Genomic DNA, 8,655 nt, shown 5'->3' on the forward strand with positions numbered 1-8,655 from the left:
TATGGTTCGAAAGATTCATCAGACATGCTCTTACACAGACAGAATTGCACAATGATGTACGGATGTCTGGTCCATTCACATGTGTGGACAGTTTTTTGATTTGATGACTCAAAATAGTTATTTGACTCTCTACATGCTTGCAGCATGTTAACCCCTCCATGCTTATGACAAGCTCAGCTCGTCATGAGCGCGCAATGGAGCTGTGCTCATGACAAGCTGAGCTCGTTATAACTGCTGCAGCCTGCCCACGCGCGGCTAATTCCCTGCCTGTGCGGGCATTCTATTGGGGTGGGCGGATTCATGATGAGTCCAGCACATCATGAGCACAGCTCCACTGTGCAGCATGATGAGCTGGGCTCGTCATGAGCACTACGGTGCCGCGCGCGTCCCCCCCCCGCACGCCGGGGAATTAGCCCCGCTTGGAAGTGATTAAAATGTATCTTGTTGCTTGATTGCAAATTGATTGAACCTTGCTTGTGACTTTTGCATTGTTTATTGCACATGTGTTCTTTTGGCTACCTTCTTCCCCCTTCATTCCGGCTGTGGATTCACCTGCAGTGCCTCCACCCTGATGATTCCAGAGTTCCACCTGTGCATCCGTAACCCCTTCCCTATTGGATAGTTTTTGATGCATGTCCACACAGCAGGCATGCACAGTATTGGCTCAACAGCTAAACCCCTCTGCAGCCGTCAACAGCCCAAACACAACAAGCGTCAGAGGTCATGCATCTCCCAAATCCCTCTGCTATGACTCAGCAAATGTCCTTGTATTGTACCAGTGAAACATTTCACAAATGCAACCTGTGCACAACGAGCTTCAACCATGGACAGTAATCCTAATAACACTTCCCCCAGACCTTCACCACCAACTGCACACAGACAAACTACATACAAACAAAAACTGCATCAGCTCATGATCCCTGAAAAACATCCTCCTCAACATGTACTCCCTGAACAGACTACCATGGAGATCTTGAACGTCATCAACATCATTGCACCTAATTTTGTGTTACTCACAGTACCCAGGGAAAACACCACCTTTGCAAATTGCATCACCGAACGCTATAAAAAAATGGGAAAGTGCCTGCATCAACCGCCCTGTATGAGGCCTTTCCATGGCACTTAGGAGCTACCTCTGACTCACAAACTCAAGCTCAAGTAACAGGCTGCTCAACACCAAACACCTACACTTCCAAATCCAGGCCAGCCCAAGGAAAACCCTACGAGGGACACTTGGGTCCAGACCCTCCGGACCTTGAACTGTGTACACCCCCTACATTGCAAAACATAATTGCACAACATACTGTTGCATTCATGTACTACAAACTTATAACATAGCTCAACTCACAGCTTGACAACCTCAGTGACAACAATTTTGCCAGCCGCATGGACAGTCTTGCAATCGTCTGACAGAAACAACTTGTCACCTCCCACAACCACAAGCCACAGCAGAACATCACCACATCTACTACAGCCAGCCCATGCAACCCCCATGCACTGCTCAGCACGGCGTACACCTCCACATCAACAAAGCATCTGCAAACAAAAATTCCTAAATGCACCCCACAAAGGAACAGACACAAGATGAACATAGAATAACTTAAATGAACCACAAACCAAAATGCCACCAACACCTCGAACAACACAAACTTTGCAGAAAGTGGACTCCACAGATGGATCTCAAAATGTGTAGAGGAACTTGCACCAGTATGTAACACCAACACACTGCAGCACAGGAAGCCAACGTGGTTCAAGGCCAACCCAAATCCATTGTGACGCACATGCAGATGCCTTGTGGAGAAGTAGAGTAACAACAAATCACCTGAAGATGGATCTAACTACAATAACACCATACCACACAACACCTATTTCCACTGATGCATTGCCCGACTTACAATAAAGCATATATCAGGAAATGCATCAGAATGCAACGCCACCCTAGGGGTGGCGTGGCGGTGTGCAACAAGGAGAAATGTATTCATTTATCTGTGTTTTTACATTTCTCAAATCATGCAGCATTCTACAGCACACATTGGAAGAGGGCATCACCTCAATAGTTTCTTTTTTGTGCAGGAAGGTGACCCTTCCTGCACAAAAATAATCTCCCCACAACTCAGGCATCCAGACGCAAGGTTGTCTGCGCTGGCATAGGGCAGTAGTTTGTCTGACAGCGCAGGAGAAAGCTAAAATACAACATATTGTTCTAAATATGTTGCATCCATGCGCTTCTAAACTAATGCAGCTTGGCGCTGAAAAATTAGATGCTGCACCACGCTGATTTATATTCTTGTAGATGTACCCCATAGTTTATAGCATCACAGAAATATTGTGTGCAAATATACCATGGAAAAGTCAACATCTGATACATTTGTTAGAACATGTGTGACCACACAACATGCAATTAGTTCCTTGAGGTCAGATGTATTTTCTCTGACACCATTGCAACACAACTGAATCTATCTAGAAATATGGGCAGTGCAATGTATGGGATTGTTTTGCACCTCTAACAAAACAAATAGGACTACTAATATACATTTACTTACCAGTTGGTACACCGATCTGCAGGCCAAGATGGTCCAGCAAATCTGCATCTCGGTTGCTCACATCCTGTCAGTGGTGTTTGATTTGGTGGGGTGTGCGTTTCACTATGGCCCCTCCTCTGCTTGCCTTAAGGTGCTGGTTAGATCTTGCTGACCCAGACATGTTCGCTTATGAGTAGTTGGTGTCAAGAAAAAAGTTAAATACAGAAAAATTAATTCACCCCACCCGTATAATAATCTTACACCTAACTACCCCTATTAAACTCACAAACCCCAAAATTTAGATCACACACAAGTCTTACAAGTGACGAAAGACAGACCAACAAATGTTAAAACTACACCCAGGACTGACAAAACACATTCCAAGATCCAATCACAATCTCAGCACTCCACACCAGCCTCCTCCACCAAACACAATCCTAGAGATAGTAAGAGAAAGTTAACGTAACTGTATACTTCCTGGTTTACAACATTCTGGAAACAACGCATCATTTCTTGCTAAGATGCAACATGTATTGAGGTTTTGCGTGATATTACAGACAATGCAATGTTTTCCTGTTTCTTGCATTTTGACCTCATGCGTTAAGATGCATTTGACAATACAAAGCATGACAGTTTTAAGTTGTGTTTTGATCAGATGCTACCCGTTCTTGATTATTTGCCACACTTTACGGTGAGATGCGAGACGTTCAAGGGGGTCTGAGTGAGTCAACCCAGATTTAAAGAGGCATCAGGCTTGTAAGTTAGCGATACTTAACGATCAGATGCCACACGTTTCAGGGGGGCTGAGTGAGTCAAGGCAGATTTCAAGAAGCTTTACACTTTTGACTTTGCAACACTTTACGGTGAGATGCAACAGGTTTCAGTGGTCTGAGTGACCCAACCCAGATTTGTAAGTCAATAGATGGACATGTGTGTATTCCTCCTCAACATGTTGCATGAATTAATGATGAGTCATGTACACCATGGGGTATGTGTACATATTATTGGGAAAATTGATTTGTTTCTTTGTGGTACTTTTAATTTGGACTTGCAAAGCAGTTCGATAACATTGCATCATGCATCGTTGACACTACCTGCAGTACATTTCTTACCATGTAACAGCTAGGAACCATGTGTCTTCTTTTCAGGCCCCTTGCAGCACTGGTGCATCACTTTTCACATGTCAAAACATGACACATGAGCAGCACAAGGGGCTTTTGAATTTACCCACGTGTTTTGGTGAGTGACGGTAGGTGCCACTTTCTGCACTTATGCATGTCATCCAAACCACACAGACATCCTTAGATCTTGGTGAAAGGATGTCAGAACCAGCTCATATCAGCTGTTTGTGTAAAATTGCAGAGTTGTATAAAACAATGCAACATATCATTATGATAATAATGCATTCCTGTGCTCCAAAAGTGCCACAGCTTCTCACAGTCAAAGTGCTTGCATTGGCATTCAGCCACAGTTTCATGTTAATCTGCACATACATATATATCTCATATGACCTGTGAAGCAAATACACACAAAGTTGATTTTCCTACTTAATTTTTTATTGTGATATTGGTGCATATTGTAATAAAAGTATATTTGCTACACCATGAGAAGAATTGTGTGACAATGTGTGCACAGTGTCTAATCCCTGCTGCAGTGTGGAGTATTTCTCATCCTCCTGCTTCAGCTTCATCTTCACCATCACACATTTATTCAGGGGGCTGTTCCTCTTCATCCCAGGGCACATTGGTTTTTACACATATGTTATGGAGTATTGCACATGTCATTATCATCTTGCACACAGATTCTGGAGAATAGAGTATCCTTCTGCCTGCTAAATCTAGGCAAAAGAACTTGGACTTGAGCATTCCAAAGCTTCTTTCTGTGATGTTTTGAGTTCTGCAATGGGCATGGTTTTATGCTTTTTGCGGATCAGTCTCTGGATTACAAAATGGTGTCATCAACCACTTCTGTAGACCATTTCCTTGATCAGCTGTAAGTGGAACGTAAGTAAAATGTGTTGTACATAATGTTTGTGAAGACGGCAATAGTGAATTATGTTGGTGCCAATTACTTGTTACGATTCAAGTTGGTGGTCAGATTTTCATGCCCCTTGGGCCAACATTAAGTTACTTTTTGTGACGCACTGGCAGCGCTTTATGCTGCCCCATATTTACAAGGACTGGAAAAGCCACCCTGCATGGCTTTTCCTGTCCTTCTTAATGTGGCCCCTTCACATGCAGCACTTTCCAGTAAAGGTGCTTACAAAGGTGTTGCTGTGGGTGTTCTCATGCAACACTCATGGAACAGATTTAAGAGGATTAGCAAATCTGGATATGCGTCAGTATGCTATGCCACCGTAGGTGTGGTTTTCCAAGGCGCTACGCGGATTAACTGTACCCTACATGAATTTCATCAATCTTTTTAATTCTGTTTGGGATGTAAAAAGCCAAATGGAGAATTATAAATTAGTTGGAATCTGTTTGGGTGGCGACTTTAAACCTAAGATTGCCAGGGGAAACAAATTGGTTGCAGCCCACCCACTCCAAGTACACCCGTGTAAAAGGACAGAATTATTGGATCACCTGTCTACCCACAATTTAATAAACGTGATGGATACCGCGGCCATAAATAATATTGACAGCTGTCCAATCCCCACTTATAGAGGCCGCGGCTGCGCCTCACTGATAGGTTATGTTTTCATGTCGCCTTCATTAGAAGAGTTTATATTAAAAGCTGAGGTTATACCCACTGTGCACGGGGACCATTATCCAACCTCGGTTATATTCAGGGTTGCCCTTAGATCGGATTTTGTTAAAGGCGGCGAGTAACTTAGTACCCTCAACAGATAATTTAAAAGTGATCTGTAAAGACATTGATAAAAGTAACCTGTAAGCTCTGATGAATTTTCCACATTTTTCACGGAAAAGGCCAAAGCACTCGAAGTAGAGCTTAGAAACTCTGCGTTGAACCTTCCCAACGAACCTCGGTTTCCGAACGATGCCGACTCTACAACGGATTGCACTATGGCAAAAAACAAGGCAAGTTGGGAAACATTCGAACTGTATGACCAACACATGATTGCCAAGACGCTCTCAGAAATCAAACCTAACAACCACTACCAAGACCCCCTGCCTGCAAAATGCGTAAAAGAAATCAATCACATCCTGATTCCAATATGGACCGAAATAATAAATGCGTCACTTTCACAAGGGATCCTTCCCGACTGCCTAAAAACAGGTCAAGTCGTCCCCATAATCAAAAAACCCACAGCGGATGCATCAGATCCAAATAACTTTCGCCCAGTGACCAACATCCCTTTACTGGCCAAGCTGACTGAGAAATGTGTGCAGAACCAACTGAGCCAACACATCACCAAGTTCTCCTTGCTAGATGAATGCCAATCAGGATTCAGAGCAGGGCACAGCACGGAAACATGATTCTCCATATTATTGATGACGCGCTACAGGCCCTTGTCCAAAATCAAGCATGCTTACTGATTCTCCTTGACCTGTCATCGGCATTTGATACGGTAAGTCATGAAGCATTACTGACCAGGCTACGGGACAGGATGGGATTGTCGGGAATTGTGCTGAAATGGTTTGATTCCTTTTTACAGAACAGAACGCAGCGCTTCCGGGTTAACCAATCAATCTCACTTCAGTGCCCTATCTCAATTGGAGTCCCTCAAGGATCGACACTATCCCCAGATCTGTTTAACCTATATGTCGAACCACTCACAGAAATTCTCCAAAAATCTCAAATATCCTATCACATGTATGCTGACGACACGCAAATATACCTAAAGATCGCATCCCTAAAAGATTTGGAATTAATGAATGAGACTCTAAAAATGGCACTTCAATGGTTAACCATAAACCACCTGAAGCTGAATGCACATAAAACAGAGTTCCTACTAATTTCACCTCCAAGGAGCCATACAGAAATAAAGGAATGGACGAAAGTCGTGACTGCGCTAAACTGCACCCAACCCTTGTCAACTCAGCTAAATCTCTAGGAATCACCTTAGACGAGAATCTAGACATGAAAGCCCACATTAACTCAATAGCGAAAAGTGCCCGCTTTCACTTGAACTACTTAAGAAAACTGAAACCATTCATCACAGAGACAGACCTCAAATTGGCAATCCAATCCTTAGTTATCTCGAGGATTGAATATGGTTGCACCACCTTGGCTGGATTACCAAAAATGTCCACAGCACCACTGAAAGCCTGCCTTAACGCTGCGGCAAGACTTATCACCGGAACCAGGAAATATGATCATATATCCCCGCACCTGAAAGTACTAAACTGGCTACAGTATGAAGCAAGAATCCAAATGAAGATAGCATGTATCACACACAAAGCACTACACGACAACACCCCAAGATATCTAGCCAAGAAAATTCAGTTGTCCGGTGGCAACCGACCAGCTAGGAGTGCTGAGGAGTTGCTGCTACGGCCTGCCTTCTTCCGAAAGAAAAAAACCTATGACAGGGCGTTCTCAGGAGCTGCCCCCAGAATATGGAACTCACTCCCTCCAAACAACAGGAAGATCCAGAATCTGGTAACATTCAAGCGGGAAGTGAAGAGCCTGCTGATGAATAGATACATTACTTAGTGAAGAGCACTGTTCATGGTTCTGATAGACTACGGCCTTAGTACAGATCATGTATGCCATGAGAAAGGGAAGCATAGTCAATACTATAAGGATAACGTATCCTATGATATGAGAACAACCTAAAGGCTACTAGTAATGGTTATTTTGATTGAACAGGAGAACAGCATCTTTCATGAACCTATACCGAGCTACCTCATATTTGTTATATATACATGTTTTTGTTATTAATTTATAGTCATAGCATATTATTTACGCTAACCTCACATGTGTTACGAATATATATATATCATCTACCTCACAGCGGTTGCTCTTTAACTGTTTATATATATGTTAACCCTTTTCCTCTCTCATGTTAAGCGCTCTGATACCCACGGGTCTTGTTCGCGCTATACAAAACTTTATAATAAATAAATAAATAAATAAATAAATAAATAAATAAATAAACCTGTTTTCAAACATGTTAACAACTTACTGATCGTCTGTTAAAACCTGTTTCGTGTCTATTGATCCCAATCCAAAGGCAATTAATGCTTTTAGCCACTTATGTGATTTCAAGACCTGCATTTAATAATAATTAGGGGATATTGTTATTGGTAGAGGGGTCAGGCAGGGGTGCGTACTGGCCCCACTCCTATTCATTTTATACATTAACTAGCTTACCCGTCGCGCGTTGCTGCAATCTCAGAAGAAAGGAAATTCTAGGAAACTCGTTATGATAACATTTAATTTACATTGTGTAATTTTTATTGAAACGTATTCCTTTTAATATGGAAAACATTTCAAAGTGTCATTTTAATTCTATTTATTTATTCGAGGGCTTGTGGATACACAATATTTTTAGTTTTTTCATCTGGTGCGTACACAAATAAATCAAAAGGTTTTCCGACGCGTGAGCTGGCCACATACAGTTGTCCATGTGAGAAGCACAGATTCTCCAAATCCAGTCCACAAACCTGCAGTGATTGTCTTTGTGCTTTGTTGATGGTCATTGCAAAAGCGAGTCGCACCAGAAATTTTAAACTTTTGAATTCAAAAGGCATATCTGATGGTATCATTGGAATACGTAGCAACAGTACTTCTTCCCCCTTGAATTTCCCATTCATAATTATAGCTTTGATGACATTGTTCATCATCTTTTTCACCGTAGTCTTGTACCATTGCAAAGTTGTGGTGGATTGATGTTTCGGAGAAGAATGCTAGGCACGCCAATTTTCAATGTTAAAATGTGCGGTGGCATACCTAGCAAATCCAGTTAATTCCAGAATTCCGTTGGGTAATTGACAACTTCATCTTGATTCATCACAGTATCGATGGACTTTTAAGTTGTCGCTTCACCTGGTATTCCGTAAATGGAAAAATTCAGCATTCGAAAGATTTTGAGGGCCCTGGGGGTCGATATTTAAAAGAAATTATCCCAGAAACCTTTGCGGGAGTGTACTCAACAACTTCCCAAAGTTTCATGGCGATGGGATGAATGGTGTAGTAATGCATACAAGACAAACAGACAGACAGACAT

The sequence above is a fragment of the Lissotriton vulgaris genome, chromosome 2_1 (genome assembly GCF_964263255.1).
Source record: "Lissotriton vulgaris chromosome 2_1, aLisVul1.2, whole genome shotgun sequence".
In the NCBI taxonomy this organism is placed as follows: Eukaryota; Metazoa; Chordata; class Amphibia; order Caudata; family Salamandridae; genus Lissotriton; species Lissotriton vulgaris.